Source organism: Gracilinanus agilis, chromosome 1 (genome assembly GCF_016433145.1).
Source record: "Gracilinanus agilis isolate LMUSP501 chromosome 1, AgileGrace, whole genome shotgun sequence".
Classification (NCBI taxonomy): Eukaryota; Metazoa; Chordata; class Mammalia; order Didelphimorphia; family Didelphidae; genus Gracilinanus; species Gracilinanus agilis.
The window spans coordinates 92,221,741-92,239,292 of NC_058130.1; the positions used below are offsets into that span (position 1 = coordinate 92,221,741).

The window sequence follows — 17,552 nt, forward strand, 5'->3', positions numbered from 1 at the left end:
GCAGACGATTGTGAAATCTATATCTGCCACCCTATTTTCTCTTGTACTTTGGTCCTGTCTCACCCCATTGAGAAAGCAAGAAAAACAAAATCTATTACAAATATGTATAATCAAGCAAAACAAATTCCCATATTAGCCATATGTATATATGCTTTAATCTCAGTCTAAGCTCATTACCTTGCTATCTAGAGATGGATAGCATGTTTCCTCATAACATTATAATTTCATTATATCTAGAACATAATCTTTCCTGCCCCTATTTAGATCTCTCTTCCTAACATACTAATTAATGTTGAAGACACCATCCTCTCAGACATGAAGGTTTGTAACCTTGAAGCCAACTTCAATTTTTATTCCTCCCTGTGATCTTACGCCGTTTTGTCCATGCTAAGCCCAAAACATCTTTAATATCTGTACCTAAATCTACCAAAATTTTAATTCAGATTCTCATCAAAATTCACCAAAACTACATTTTGGTCTCCCTACTTCTATTGTTTTCTTTTTTAATTAATTCTTCATAAAGCTGCCAAAATAATCTTTCTAAGGCACAGACTCTTTTGCTCAATAACCGTCAGGTGCTTCTGATCATATCTAGGATAAAATACATACTTGTCAATCTGTCACTTTAGGCTTTCCATAGTCTTACTCTAGCCTTCCTTTTTACCATTATTGCACATCCTCTTCCTCCTGTACTCCACATGATCAGGCCAAACTAAATCACTACTGGTTCCCAAAGCGTGTTTGCCTTTCCATTTACTGCCTCAATCTATTTCTGCAAACTGCCATTTCTGGCAGTGCCCTCCCTCCTCACCATCTTTACATTCCTCAGGCTCAGCTTTTAGGGTCAAATCTTCTCTAAAGCCTTCTTTGACATCCTCAGTTAATAATCTTCTCCCTCCTTATATTTCTGTAGTCACCTTATTTCTTTAGTCATATATAAGCCCCTTGTCTGCCCTTATACCTGCAGCCTTAGCTCAGTGCCTCAGTACATAAGAGGAACTTTTTAATATATTTAAATTGAGTTAAACTAGACTTGGCCTATTTCCTCACTTGCAAAATAACTATCTCTCAGATTCTTATTTTGGTTGTAGGGGTAGAGGTTGTAAGGATGAAAAAGGGGTTTTATGGGTTCAATATATCCTCGCCAGAGGATTGAACTATTATCAATCCTCAATTAAGAATAATCTTAAATCAAAATTGACTTTTATGGGAGTTTATTTACATGGGAGAAGAGAGAGAGGAAGAAAATAAGAATCTATCTCACTAATTAATCCAGGTAGATCTTAACCCTCAGCTGATGGTTAAAGGGCCTGAGGCCCAGAGGTGAATGGAGCAAACTTCATTCACAGACTATAAAAGGAAGTTTCTTAATAGAAGATCAGGAAGATTCAATCTTTAAACTCACCATGTGGAACAGTCTTGGTCACAAACCAGCAAAGCTCCCTCAGGTCCCCTTTACCAAACCAGAATCAGCCTCACTCAACTCCCTCTTAAAGGGGTCACGTATGTGTCACTTCTGGTGCCTTCCCCTAGCCTGCTTGTCCAATCACAATAGACGCTTTCTCATAGAAAGTGTAGGGGGGCGGTCGGTTGATTCTGATTCCTTACTCACTCTAGCACATATGGGTTAGGACCTCACAGAATTGAAAGGTGCTCTCACCTTTGGTGATTAAATCTAAAGATGGGCAGTGTAGACTTAATCTAATTAGTCATGTTGTAGGGAAAGGCTGTGAATTCCTGATCTCACTGATATAAGAGAAACCATACACCCTTCCCTCCCCCTCCCTCCCCCATGAAGACACCTCCTCTACCTGTGCAGATAAGAATCTTGGGCAGTTTCTTGAAACATTGAATGAAGTGACTTGTTCAGTATGTTCCTGAGGCAGTATTGAAACCTAGGTCTTCCTGGTTCCAAGAAGATGTCTTCAGCCACTCTTCCGTGCTGCTACTCGGATCACTATATGTTTACTGTAATCTCAGCAAACATTTATTAATTGCCTATTATGTGCCAGACCCTATGTTAAATGCTTTACAAATATTATTTCTAATTTAATTGTCACTACAACCCTGTGAGAGAGGTGCTGTTATTATCTTCATTTTATAGTTGGAAAAATTGAGGGCCAGAGAGACTAAATGAAATTCCCAGGATCACACAGCTAGTAAATGCTTGAGGCCAAATTTGAACTCAAGTCTTTCTGACTCCAGGCCCAGTATTCTATCCAGCTTAATATCTAGCTTCCTGGGAAGAAGGAAGGCCAGAGAGCTACTACTTAATCAGATGAAAGGAATTAAGTATCATGGGAAGAGTTGGTGCTGGAGATTTAGTCATTTTACCAAAATATCACTTGGAATTTTCTTAAACTGATAAAACATTTTAAATTATTCCTACTTTGTTTTCTTATTCTTAGCAAGAATCTGCCATGCTTGTTGGGAAGCAGCATATAAAAAGCCCCAGTGATTTAAACAATGATGGTAAAGGAATTTTTCCTTTTTGGACAGTTCTGCAGCAGTTGTTGATGTTTGTTAACCTAACATTTCAGTATGTTATTGACTGAGGCAGAGAAAGTTTACACAATAATTTGAGTTAGATGTTTACCAATCCCAAATGTAAATTTATTACTTTTCCTTTTAAGAAAAATTATCTTTGGTTCTCAGACAGACTGAAATAGCCTTTTCTTGAATAAAGGAAAACATTTAAAGTTTACTGAGGCATGTAAGAAATAAAATTTCGTTATTATAGTTATATCCTTAAAATATGTGGCCGCCAGGAATCAACAATTCAGGTTGATTCCGTAATTAAATCAGACCCAAGTCAGCATCGGGTTGAGGAGTTTATTTACAATCAGGAAGGTGAGTAGGGATAAAGAGAAGAGGGAGGTTAGAAGACTAAATAAATGAAGCTGTAAGCCGCAAGGCCCAACAGCCGGATAGGCAGAGTTTAGAATTGGCCCAGCTAGGCCAAGGAAGCCAGCCTAACTTACCCACGTGACAATACAGAGCATAAGCTGACTGTGGTCTCAGGAGATGCTTCTTCCTCTAGTTCCAGACGACAACTCTCCCCACAGGAAGTTCACTCACTTACTTAAAGAGAATGTGTCTTTCATCACTTCCTGTGGTCCACCTCTAATTCAAATGGACAAATGGCAGTTTCTACATTGATTTGGACTGCCCAAAGGGCAGTCCCTTATTCTTGATTTGTTACTTATTGTCACGTGTGGGTAACTCGTCTCCCCTCCCCACTAAGGGAGGTGGGAGTGACATCATTAGCACGCCTGGGTTGAGTAGATTTTTGACTATTAATGGGATAGAGCTAATTTCTATTTACACAATCCCCCCTGATGATCATTGGGTGCCTAGTCACCCCAAGTGATCATGTTACACAAACATCTTCTACCACAAAGGTCCTTCTAACTACAATAGTTAGAGATAAGAGGGAAATGGAAAAGAGAGAAAGCAAAACCAATGTTTTGCTAAGCGCGTTGACAAGAAACCAATTGGGGGCAGTCCCCAATCAGCATAACATGTACAATTAAGGTAACTGTTCAAAAACCCATCAGTCCATTCATTAGTACCCAAAGTTCGTTCTGGATCACTTGATGCAACAAAACCCCATCAGTTCAATCAATTGCAACCCAAAGTTCATTCTGGATCTCTTGATTAAACGTAGGTTCTTCAGGCATCTCTCTGCAAACAGTTCATTCTCTGGATTTAAGGAATCAGCAAGTTTCTTTCCCTGAGAATTTTCTCAAACAAAACCAAAAATTAAATCTTGGATATAATAAAAATATGATTAATCTTGAATTTTATAAAAATACAATCCCCCCTGACGTGGGTATTTAGAAAGAAATACCCAGATCAGCTCAATATATACAGATGAATCATGGGGTTGTATGAGTAAATTCAAAAGAAAAAAAAAAGAAAAAATATAAAAAATCAAATAGAAAATTGAAGCTTTTGAAAAAGAAAGGTATTAAAATCAAAATCAAAATATCAAAGTTATGTACATAAAAAAATTTTTTTTTGAAGAAAACAAAATAAAATTATAACAGGCCCTTGTATTAGGGTCTCATCAATTAAAATTTCCATCCTACTAGTCTGTAGGATACAATGCAGTAATACTGCACTTACCCATTTGCAGCTAAGACTACAGGAAGTTGCCATTCTATAAGAGAGAAAAAAGGACCAGATTTAAATGCAAGGGAAGCGTCTGTCATTCCCTTTACTCTCAGGAGTATATGGGTGAGCCAAATAATAGCCAACCTGTGGTACCTGACTGGCAGTGTAGTTCGGAGAGTCCTACGTCTTAACATATGTTAAGCGTCGCAGCTTCGATTCTTACACTGAGTTCAAGTCCTCAGTGTTGGCGTGGGAGTACCTCAATCCCACCTGTATATGTATGATCTCTTTAACCTCGTGCTCCTTGGCACTGTGCAGATGTTCTCAGAAATCCCATTGGATTTGTCGGTCGGTCTTCATGACCTTGTGCTTTCCTTCGTGGTCGCCAAATTATAAATATGAAAAATGATAAATGCTTGTATAAATATATAAATTAGTATTTTAATTAAAGCCATGTTGATAGATAGAATCATTAGACCACGCGCTTGTAAGCATTCAAAACTGCCGCCTCCATACTGTCTCCTAGCCAAGCGCCTACTCGCCAAAGAAGAGGCCACTCCCTCCTAACCCACGAGATCCAAGCGCTCCCCTGCGTCCAAGACGTCGGAAACGGAAACCAGTTGGACCATGTTGGATCACGGGAAATGTAGTTTTATACATTTCCCAAATCCACTTGTTACAGGCATTGATTACATCTGCCAACGTAGGCAGAAACATTCTAAACCCATAGTCTCACCTTTCTTCTTGAAAGAAGGGAGGCACATTTTTTTCTCTTTCCCTGGCCAATATTGATTATTATGGAAACTCAGTAGTGGGTACAGTTTCACAGTGATTTTGACTTAAACTTATTCAACATTTTGTGCACTGCTAAAAGAGAACAATTAAAATCATGCTGATGCTCACTCTTACCATTGAGCATGTGAGATGAGAGAGATGAATATGCTGTTTTCTCAGTTGATCTTCAGTTCCCAGCTGTCTTTCTTGATGTGAGCATCTCCATGCTGAGAGTAATTTTAGAATTTCCTCTATCATTCCTACTGACATTCCTTCTGTTGAACTGATAGCCCTGATGAGTGGGGCAGCCTTCATTGACCATTCTAGCATTCTTTAGCAATAAAAAGAAAGTTAGATGTTTGGTGGTCCAATAGTCACATTTAGGTGTGCAGACTCAACACTCTTAAGTTTACAGAGGCACAGATTGGTTAAGTGACTTTCCCAGATGACTTATATAGCTAGTAAGTATCAGAGGCAGGGTTTTTGTTTGTTTATTTTCCTGGGGCCATGTCTATAAATTTTTTGCTTATTTTTATTTTTTCATTTTTTAATTGTCATGCAAAACACTTCCATATTGGTCATTGTTGTAAGAACAAAGATATATAAACAAAACCCCCAAATAAAACCAAAAATACACTGATGTGATCCATGACGCCCAACAGTTCTTTCTCTGGAGATGGATAGCATTCCCTCTCATAAGTCTTTAGGATTGCCTTAGATCATTGCATTGCTGAAAGTAGTGAAGTTTTCACAGTTGATTATTATCCAATATTGTTGTCATTGTGTACAGTGTTCTCTCATTCTGCTTATTTCACTCAGCAACAGTTTCCACAGATCTTTCCAGTTTTTTTCTGAAATCATCTTGCTTATCATTTCTTATAGCACAATAGTATTCCATAACCACCTTGACCCACTTCCCTCCTTTCTCAGTGTTTTGGAGATCCGAATGCCAAAAAGCAGAAATTTACTCAGTTCCTGAGTTCAACTCTGTATCCCAAATCCCCTCTTTTCCAAGTATTCAGGAGGTCCAATCTCCAAACAGCAGAAATTTGCTCAGGTTATAATAGTGGGGTGACAGTGCTTTGTCCTGGGTAAAGAACTAAGGAACAAAGAGAATGGAACAGAACATATGTTGGGGGAGGGAAACTGTGTGACACTTCACTAAGCATGAGGGAAAGAACCTCATATCTAGCTGTCCGTCCCTAGAAGTGACTCGAGTCAGAGATCTAGGCTGGTGAACTCTAGGAACTGCCCATTATGAAAGAGGACAGAAATGCTTTGAGATTCAGTTCTCTGGGAAACTGCTATCAAACCAGAAGTAGTTAGAAATTGAGCAGTAAGGGAAAGTGAAGAAAAAGCCTGATATTACCAAAGATCTCAGGAAGAAGAAAACTCAGACCTTGAACATAAGCATATAAACCAAAACTGAAAACATTAACAACCGAAGGAAATATGATATCCAATAAATGGCATAGGCACCTAGGAATAAATGTTACAAGGCAAAGAAAATTATTCAGCACCTTGAGGCAGAGGGCATGTAGATTTTGATGAGAGCAAGGACCCACAATTCTCTGTTCTTGAATAATTTAAAAGAGAAATAAAAATTGGGAGAGCAGAATTTATGGCCTGCACAGCAGAAATAGCAAAATACAAAAACTTGAATGTTCAATGGTAAGTCTCACCAAAGAAACAAAAGACAGGATAATTGATTAAGAATGCAAATACACAGAAATGAAGAAAAATCTAGAAGAAGGAAAACCAAAAGCATTAACCTTAAAAGAAAAACATTGATTTTGATGTGTAGAACAACTTAAGAATTACAGGTCTCCCAGAAGAGTAAAAAAAAAAAATCTTGAAAAACATAATGCAGGAAAAAAATTTAAAAAAACTGCCCAGAAAACTGAAAAGAAAGTGCTAATCTAAAGACTTCATAGATTGCCTTCATAGGAAAAAAAACAACAACAAAAGATGGCTAATTACAAACCATATGATAGTTAAGCTTAACAGTTGTTTGATAAATAATAAAATCTGCCAGCAACAAAAGACCTTCAAATACAAAAGGATGAAATTTAAATTACGAGAGACTATTTTGTACCCACTAGAAAATACAGGAGGGAATGGAATAATGTGTTCCATGGAGCAGGGGAGCTCAAGAAGTGAGTTAGCCTGCAAATATGAGCCTAACCATAAACAAATAAAGAAATAATAGAGAACTCCCATTCCAAATAACTACAAAATGCATGAAATGTCTGGGAGTCAAAGTATTAGAGCACACAAGACTTGTATGAATTCCTTTGGAAGGTCCTCCTTAACTAACAACTTAACTTTCTACACTAACAATAGTGGAGAGAATATTCAGCTTTCATGGCTGGGCCATGCCAGTATAATTTAAATGACCATACTAACAAAATTAATGTATACTTTTAGAGCTATACTAATAAAATCAAAGGAACACATTATAGAGCTTGATAAAATAGTAACAATCCATTTGGAAAAAGAAAAGTTCAAAAACATCAAGAGATTATGAAAAGAGGTAGAGACAAAGAGGGAATAGTACTTCCATAGTTAACTGTTTTTTAAAGCAAAACTCATCAAAACCATCTCACATTGGTTAAAAACTAGATAACTAGATCAGTGGAATAGATGAGGCAAGGGAGAATCAGGAACAATGGAACCCAATAATCCAATGTTTGATTAAGTGGAAAACTTGGAAATTAACTCTATATGATAAAAATTCTGGGAAAACTAGAAAATATCCTGACAAAATTAGGCTTAGGCCAACACCATACACCATGTTCCACAATATATTCTAAATGGATACATGACCTTTATATTAAGGATCATATTATTTTAAAAATTAAAAGAAAAGCAGATCATATTACCTCTCACAGGTATGGTATGGGGATGTATTCTCAGACAAGGAGTAGAGATAATTCAAAGATAAAGCAGACAATTACATGAAACTGAAAATCTTCTGTATAGGCAAAATTAGTGGACCTCAGATAAGAAGTTAAGCAGTGGAATAGTAGGAATAAATCTTTATTAAATTTCTCTGATTTGTATTTAAGGCATAAAAACTATATACATACATAAAACCAGTCAATAGGTAGTCAAAGGATATGAAGAAATAGTTTTCTAAAGAAAGGTTCAGGTCACTGCTAATAAGAGAAATGCAAATCAAAGCAACATTTAAGATTTTATCTCACCCTAAAAATTGGCAAAGGTTATAAAATATGGCAGTACTCATTCTTGGTGGGATTGGGTATGGAAGATAGACACATGAATGATGTATGTTGTTGGTGAAGCTGTGAATCAGTGTAATCATTTTGGAAGGCAATTTGTAATTTTGCAAATAAAGTGACTTAAAATATCTATATGCTTTTATTTTTTTAAACCCTTACCTTCCATCTTAGAATCAATGCTATGTATTGCTTCTAAGGCAGAAGAGCATTAAGGGCCAGGCAATGGGGCATAAGTGACTTGTCCAGGATCACATAGCTAGGAAGTGTCTGAGGCCAGAATTGAACCCAGAACCTTCTATCTACACTCTACTCTATCCACTGAGCCACCTAGATACCCTGTCCACACACTTTCAACCAGAGATTTCATTACTGGGCTTATACTCCAAAGCCATTGACAAGAACAAGGTCCCATACATACCAAAGTATTTATAGCAGCTCTTTTTGTGAAATAAAGAATGAGAAACAAACTAAATGTCTGTTTATTGAGGAAAAACTAAACAAATTGTGGTACATAAATGTGTTATTATCTTGCTGTAAGAAATGATGAATGTGATAAATACAAAATATTATGGGAAGATCTACATGAACTGAGGCAGAGTGAAATAAACAGAGCCAAAATAAAATGCACGTGATAACTTCAACAATGTAAAGAGAAAGAGTCAAAGGTTGAAAAATTATTAAAAATTTAATTACCAGGGGCAGCTGGGTAGCTCAGTGGATTGAGAGCTAGCCCTAGAGACAGGAGGTCCTAGATTTAAATCTGGCCTCAGACACTTCCCAGCTGTGTGACCCTGGGCAAGTCACTTGACTCCCATTGCCTACTGTTGTGAGGAAGATTAGATTAGAGTAGTTATTGATTAGGTATTAAGTACATAGCAGGAAGGAGTTGGAGCTGGGAATCCCAGGATGGAATGAGGGAGGAGGAAGTGTGTCTGTGCCCTGAGTGAGGACTCCATTAGTGGTGGGCAAAAACTGTTGCCAGCCTGAGAGACCTCAGAGCAAAGGACACCCTGCTTCCTGTTTTTCCCCTGGGATCCTGAGTGGTGACATCTAGCAAAAGGAGAGAAGATCAAGAGTCCTGTGCCAGGGAAAGGTGAAGTTTGAAATCTGGTGGACAGTGCTTCAAGCAAAACCTCCTCTACTTGGTACCTGAGACAACTTTAGCTCCTGGCATCCAGAGATCATCAGTGGATTGCAGTGAGAATCCCAAAGCCACAAAGGCCCCAGCTGTACTCAAGCCTGGCAGGTTCCAGGTCTGAGGCAGTTACCCCAGAGACTCCATTTACAGCTCCTTGGGCCCTGTTAGTTTAGATCACTTAGATAAGAGTAGAATAAGTCCTCCCATTGTCTTGCGGTTTTATCCTTTAGATTGTAAGTATAGAAATCCCTTTCCCACCTTTTAGTCAAACATAATTAAAGCTGTTAAGTCCCTTTTACCTTGTCAACCTGTTTCTAGACTCTGGCCTAGGAGAAGCTGAGTGACAGTTAAGATCAACTGCCATTCCTGTGGGAATCCAGTAAACTCTGGTCTTTCCAACCTGGTCCAGTCTCTCATAAATCCTAGAGTGTGATCCCACAAACCACTTAGTTTATTTATAATATCCCTGGTGACCCCATTACCTTACATATATTTTTCACACTACCCTTACCACTCTTCTGCCTTGGAGCCAATATACAGTATTGACTCCAAGACGGAAGGTAAGGGTTTAAAAAAAATAATTTTTTTTTTTTAAATTACCAAGTCTGGCTCAAAAGAAGAGACAGTGAGAGAATACTTCCAACCCATATCTTCACATTGGTGGCAGGTCCAAAGATTTTATACATTGCAAATTTTTTGACTTTTAAAATTCATTAATCAGTTAAGTTTATTTTCTCCTCTCTTTTGTCGTTAAAAAAATATTATTTTTTACTTCCCTCTAGGGGGTAGGAGGAATACTGAGCAAAACTCCTGTAATGTAAAAAACAAAAGACAACAATAAAATCTTATTTCAGAATAATCCAGATATCACTTTGTTCATCCATACTTCAGTTAATGAACACCTATTTTGTTTCTGATTTTTCCTATCACAAAGATACTACTACTAGAAATAAATTGGTAATACATGAGATTTTGAGAGGCAGCAGGAGGTCCAGTCGATTGAGTGGTGGGCCCAAATTCAGGAAAACTGACCTCCATTCCAGCTTCAAACACTTACCATTTATGTGACCTTGGGCAAAGACACTTAATCCTGTTTGCCTCAGTTTCCTCCTCTGTAAAGTAAACTGGAGAAGGATATGGCAAATCCACTCTATTATCTTTGCCAAGAAAACCCCAAAGGAGATCATGAAGAGTCACACATTACTAATAACAGTAACAACAACATGAAACCTTTCTTCCTTTGACTGAATTAGGTAAAATGTCCAGTAACAGGAGGATCTCAGAGTCAGAAGTCAGTAGTTTTTTAAATTTCTTCAATAAATTTAGTTATTTTTTGTAATTATTAGACCAATTCACAGCTCTACCAATAGTATATTAATGTACCTTATTTGTCAGGGCCCATCAAAAATTGATTATCTCTATCTTTTGCCATCTTTTTCTATTTGGATTTCTATTAGCATATTTGGAACATCATATACTTATTGATAATTTGCTGTGATTTTTTTTAAAGCTATATAGTTTTTATTTTTTAATCTTAAAATTTTTTCAAATGAGCATTTCTAAATATAAAATAGTACATTTCATGAGGATTTTACATGAAAATGCTTTTTTGATAATTGTTTCTTAAAAAATTTGACTTTCTTCTTTTATGTTTTGTACACTTAAAATTTTTTTTCAATGGGCCCCTCTCTTCTGGTTATCTTTTTTGTATCACTATCTTCCCTCATTTCTCCTTCTCCTCCATTAAATAAAGGAGGAAATAAACCTTGTCTTATAATAAATAACATAGTTTATGCAAAACAAATCCACACTATATCCAAAAATGTACATCTCTGTCCACACTTGCATCCATCGCCTTTCTCCCATGAGGTCAGTAGCATACTTCTTCCCAGATCTCTGGAGACATTATCAGTCATTGCTTTGATCAAGAGTTCTTAAGTCTTTCAGGGATGTTTTTATTTAGTGTTGTTATTGTATAAATTATTCTTATTCTGCATCCATTATTACTTTTAGAATTCTCTGAAATAATCTCTTGTTATTTCTTAAAACACAATAATGTTTAATTAAACATTTGTATATATAATTTTTCATTCAAAGCCCAATTGACAGTGATCCCCTCCCCATAATTTCTATATCCTTTTGATCTGTAGTAGTTAAAGACCACAAAGTGTTTTGTTTCTGACTATTTCCTCCCCTTTTAAAATTTTCCCTCTTTCACATCCAGAGAAAGAACTGTGGGAGTAGAAACACAGAAGAAAAACAACTTTGATTACATAGGTAGATAGGGATATGATTAGGGACGTAGACTCTAAGTGATCACCCTAATGCAAATATTAATAATATGGAAATAGGTCTTGATCAATGATACATGTAAAACCCAATAGAATTGCTCGTTGGCTACAGGAGGGGCAGGGTGAGAGGAGGGGAGGGAAAGAACATGAATCATGGAAAAATATCCTAAATTAATTAACATTTTCCAGATCCAGATAAATAAGTCCCCTTCTTATGATTGTTTCCCTCTCCATCCTATTTTACTTTTTCTTCACTTGCTTTTTTGCCCTCTTTAATAGTCTATTTTGCTTCTGACTAATACCTCCATTATCCTACTCTTCTTTTTATTCCCTTCCCCTAACAAAAGATGAATTTCTATGCCCATCTTTCCCTCCCTCTCTCTCTTTCTCTTCCCTTCCCTCCCACAATGAGGTTCAAGTTGCCTACTTCTTGCCTCATTTGTATAAATATGCTTTCTTGTGCATCCCTCTTATGTGAGACAGTTTTTTCCTTTCTTTCACTCCTCCCTCTTCCAGTGTATTCCTTTCACCTTCTCTTCCATTCTTCTTTTGATATCAGCCAAACATAATACTGAGGCCCTCTGTCTAATCAAATTTCCTCTGAAGTTTATGGTGCTAATAGAGTTCTAAGGGGTTGCATGTATTCTATCCCTATATAAACATGTAAACTATTTTAACCGTAATTAGTCTATTATGATTTTTCATCATGTTTACCTTTTTATACTTTGCATGAGACCTTTTTTATGTGAGATTTCCTCTTCAGCTCTGCTCTTTTCCTCAAGAATTTGTGAAAGTCCTGTTTCATTAAATATTCATTTCTTTTCCTTTTAAAGACTATACTCAGTTTTGCTGAATAGATTATTCTTGGTTGCAATCCTATATCATTTGCTTTTTGGAATATCATATTTAAAGTTCTCTGCGGAATACTATATTCCAAGTCCTCTACTTCACTGTAGTGTTACTGCTAAATTTTGTATTACACAGTTCTTTCTTTCTTACTGTTCTTTAACTTGGGAATTCCAGGTTTGGCTATTATATTCCTGAGTTTTATTTTTGGGGTTTCTTTCAGGAGATGACTGATTGTTTTGATTTCTGTTTTGCCTCTCTGGATCTCTGTTATTTGGGAAATTTTCCTTGATGACTTACTAAAATAAGTCTGTGGAGGCAGAGCCAAAGTGGTAGAGTAGAGGCAGGAATGCCAGAATCTCTCAGAAAACCCCCTCTATGGCAGCTGTGTAGCTCAGTGGATTGAGAGCCAGGCCTAGTGATGGAAGGTCCTAGGTTCAAATCTGGCATCAGACACTTCCTAGCTGCGTGACCCTGGGCAAGTCACTTGACCCCCATTGCCCACCCTTACCACTCTTCCACCAAGGAGCCTATATACAGAAGTTAAGGGTTAAAAAAAAAAAAAGAAAGAAAAGAAAACCCCCTCTAACCAACCTTAAAATAAAGCTCCAAAACAGTTACTAGGGGGACAGCTAGGTGGCTCAGTGGTAGAGAGCTGAGCCTGAAGGTAGGAGGTCTGGAGTTCAAATCTGCCCTCGGACCCTTTCAAATTGTGTGACCCTGGGTGGGTCACTTAACCCCCATTAACCTAACCCTTATCACTCTTCTGTCTTAGAACCAGTACTTCTGTCTTAGAACCAGTACTTAGTATTGGTATCTGAGGCCGGGGTTTTATAAAAAATCAAAAAAAGATACTAGAGTAGCAGAACCAATAAGGGGACAGCATGAGACAATTTTCTTGCAGAAGATAATTTAGGAAAGTAGGGAAAGGTCTCTTTCCCTGGGGTGAGAGAGGAAAGGAGTCCACAACAAGGCTGCAATAACAGTAGGCCTTTCCCCACTCTCACCCCATTGATTGAATTTCATAATCCAGGCCCAGGCCAACATCTTGAAACCCTGCCTAAGCCAAACAGCAGAGGAAACCTCACACATACTCTTCAAAATTCCAAGCCCCATCTCAACTTTTCAGTTCATCTGGCTGTGTAAGCCTGAGTTGAGCCCTTGGTAAGGCTCAGCACCAGCATAGGACAAACTAGTGGACCTAACCAGTGCAACCCTTAGTAAGAATAGTTCCTTAAAAACTAGAATTGAACAAGTGGAAGCTAATGACTTCATGAGACATCAGGAAGCAATAAAGAAATTCAGTATAATTTTAAAACAGAAAAAATATGAAATAGCCTAATGGAAAAACAACTGACCTGGAAAATAGATCCAAAAGAGATAATTTAAGAATTATCGTACTTTTTGAAAGCTGTGATTAAGAAAAAAAAAGTGTATATATATAATGTAAGAAATTATCAATGGGGACAGCTGGGTAGCTCAGTGGGTTGAGAGTCAGGCCTAGAGATGGGATGTCCTATGTTCAAATATGGCCTCAGATACTTATTAGCTGTGTGACCCTGGGCAAGTCACTTAACCCCCATTGCCTAGCCCTTACCACTCTTCTGCTTTGGAACCAATACACAGTATTGATTCTAAGGCAGAAGGTAAAAGTTATTTTTTAAAAAGAAAGGAAATATTATCAAAGAAAACTGTCCTGATACTCTTGAACCAGAGATTAAAATAGAAATTGAAAGAATCCACTGATCACATCTTTTAAAAGGTCACTGAAGGAAAACTCCCAGGATTATTACAGGTGAGTTCAGAGCTCCCAGGCCAAAGAGAAAATATTGCAAGCAGCCAGAAATAAACAATTCAAATATCAAAGAGCCACAGACAAGATTACACAGGACTTAATAGCTTCTACAGTAAAGGACCAGAGGACTTGGAATGTGATATTCCAGAAGACAAAGGGGCTAGGTTTACAATCAAGAATCACCTATCCAACAAAACTGGGTGTATCCTATCGGGGATGGGGGGGTGGAGTATGGTCATTTAATGAAATAGAAGATTTCTAAGCATTCCTGATGAAAAGACCTGACCTGAACAAAAAAATTTGATGTTTACATAAAGGACTCTAGAGAAGCATAAAAAGGTAAACAGAAAAGAGAAAATAAATTTAATAAGGTCAAATTATTTACATTGCTATATGGAAAGGTGATACTTTAACTCTTAAGAATTTTATGATTATTGGGACAGTTAGAAGAAGTATACATAGATAGAAGGTGTGGGAATAAGTTGGCTCTGATGATATATTACCACCACCACCCCAAAAAAATCAAGGGTTGAAAAAGAAGGTTGTACTGAGAGAAGAGGGAAGGGAGAGGTAGAGTAGATTATCTCACCTGAAGAGGTATGGAAAAGCTATTAAAATGATAGAGACGATGAAGGTGATGATGGACAATGCGTAAACTTTACTCTCATTAGAAATAGCTCAGAGGCAGTTACCGCCGGAGAGTTTTCTCTTCCTTCATCTCCTGTCCCCAATGGCCTCACAGAACTGCGACCCAGCTGCTGCCAGAGCTGCAGCTGCCTCCTGTAAGGGGGCTGAGCCTGGAGCAGGCGCAGCCCGAGGGTCCGTGGGCAAGAGATTACAACAGGAATTGATGACCCTAATGATGTCTGGAGATAGAGGTATTTCTGACTTCCCAGAGTCAGACAATCTCTTCAAATGAATTGGGACCATCCATGGTGCAGCTGGGACAATATATGAAGATCTGAGGTACAAGCTTTCTCTGGAGTTCCCCAGTGGCTATCCATATCCACAGTGAAATTTGTCACACCCTGCTATCATCCTAATGTGGACACCCAAGGCAATATCTGTTTGGATATTCTCAAAGACAAGATGTCAGGACCATCCTACTCTCTATCCAGAGCCTGCTGGGAGAACCCAATATTGATAGCCCATTGAACACACATGCTGCTGAGCTTTGGACAAACCCTACAGCCTTTAAAAAGTACCTGCTAGAAACCTACATGAAGCAGGTGACCAGCCAAGAGCCCTGACCCTGACTGCCCAGCTTCTTTTGCCTTCATCTTATGTATGTGTGTGTATGTGTATCTATATCTATGTGTATGTAGCCTTTTCCTTCCTGAAGGCCTGTCTTCTCTCTTCTCTCCAGTTCTCTGTCACAGACTGTTTTCCTTTTCTTCTGATGTTTTTCTTTTCTTTCTTTGTTCAACTCTAGGCCAGCCCTCAACATTCATGTATAAATAAATTTTGTTTTGTTTAAAAAAAAAAAAAGAAATAGCTTGGAGAGAAATAATATCCATACTCAATTGGGTATAGAAATCTATTTCACTATGAGGGAAGTAAGAAGGGAATAAGAAGGAGGGAGGATGATTTGGGGAAGGTAATGGTTGGATGCAAAACACTTGTGAGGAAGGACAGAATGAAAGGAGAGAGAAAGAACAGGAACAGAAGGGGAAGATAAAACAATGAATAATTTTTATGATATTAAATTTAAGAGACTTTGTACAAACAAAAAACCAATGCAACTGAAATTATAAGGAAAGCCAATATGCTGGGGGGAACATTTTAAAGCAAATTTCTCTGATAAAGGCTTGATTTCTCATATATAGAGAAAGCTGAGTCAAATTTATAAGAATACAAAGCATTCCCCAATTGACAAATGACCAAAGGATATGAACAGTTTCCAGGTGAAAAAGTCAGATAGCTGTAGTGTTGTAAGGAAGATTATTTAGTATTAGTTACATATAGTGTTAGACCTAGCAGGAAGTAGGGTTTGTGCTCTGAGAGAGACTCCATTAGTGGTGGGCACAAACCGTTGCTATCCCTGGGAGATCTCAGAGTTAAGGACACCCTACATCCTGATTCCCTGGGGTCCTGAGTGGTGGTGGTTTTCAGCAAGTGGACAAGACCTGCAGAGTTGCACCAAGTGGAGGAGGGATTTGGGATCTGGTGGACAGCATCTCAAACACACTCTCTCTACTTGGGTACCTTGGACCACCTTGGCTTTTGGCATCCTGTAATCATCTTTGGATTACTGTGAGAACCCTCAAAGCCACCCTCAGGCCCTTTAGCTGTGCTGGTCAAACCTGGCTGGAATCAGGTTTGAAGCAGCCTTCCCAGTGACTCCAGAACTGCTCCCTTGAGCCCTGCCTGGCCTAGGTCAATTAGAGTTAAGAGTAGACAAGTCCTCCCCTTGCCCCTGTAATTTGCCCTTTAGGTTTTTAAGTGTAGAATCCCCTATCCCACCTTTATTAGTTAATCATAATTAAAACTGTTAAAACCCTTTACCTTGCCTGCTGGTTCCAAAGGCCCTGGCCTACGGTGAACAGAGTGACAGTTGGGGCTAACTGCCATTCTTGATTTTTGGTCTCCCTATCCTGGCTGGTCCTGTCTCTCCTTCAACTCAGTGTGTGTACCCACAAACCATTAGGGCACATTTACATCCCTGGTGCCCCACCTTTTTACAGTAGTTATATTAAAAAAAATTCTAAATCGCTACTGATTAGAGAAATGCAAACTAAAACTACTCTGAGGGAACCACCTCACACCTTTCAGATTGGGTAATATGACAGTAAAGGAAAATGATAAATGCTGGAGGGAATGTAGCAAAAATCAGGACACTAATAAATTGTTGGTGGAGTTGTGAATTGATCCAACCAATTCTGAAGGGCAATTTTGAACAATACCCAAAGACTATAAATCTGTGCAAACCTTTTGATCCACTATTGGGTCTGTACTTAAAAGAGGTTTTTTTTTGTTTCTTTGTTTTTTAAGGGAGTGGGGAAAGGACCTATTTGTACAAAAATCTTTTTGTGATAATAAAGAACTGGAAATTAAAGTAGTGTCTGTTAGTCAAGGAATGAAACTGACCATGATTTGGTATATGGGGTTTTTGTTTTTTATCAATTACACGTAAGTTTTCCAAAGTTAAATGATCCAACTTGTCTCTTTTCCTCTCTTCCCTCCCCACTTCCAGGGCTGACAAGAAATGCAATCTGGGAAATGCAAAACATTTCCATATTGTTCATTTTTGTAAGTGAATAATCACATAAAACCAAAAACCCACATAAACAAGTGAAAAAATTTATGCTTTCATTTGCATTCTGACTCCAATAGTTCTTTCTCTAGAGGTA

At 38.0% G+C, this 17,552-nt stretch overlaps 1 pseudogene; it reads left to right on the forward strand.

Moving 5' to 3' along the window:
• The first annotated feature begins 14,089 nt into the window (after positions 1 to 14,089).
• LOC123250319 lies at positions 14,090 to 15,546 on the forward strand (annotated as a pseudogene).
• Positions 15,547 to 17,552: the final 2,006 nt, after the last annotated feature.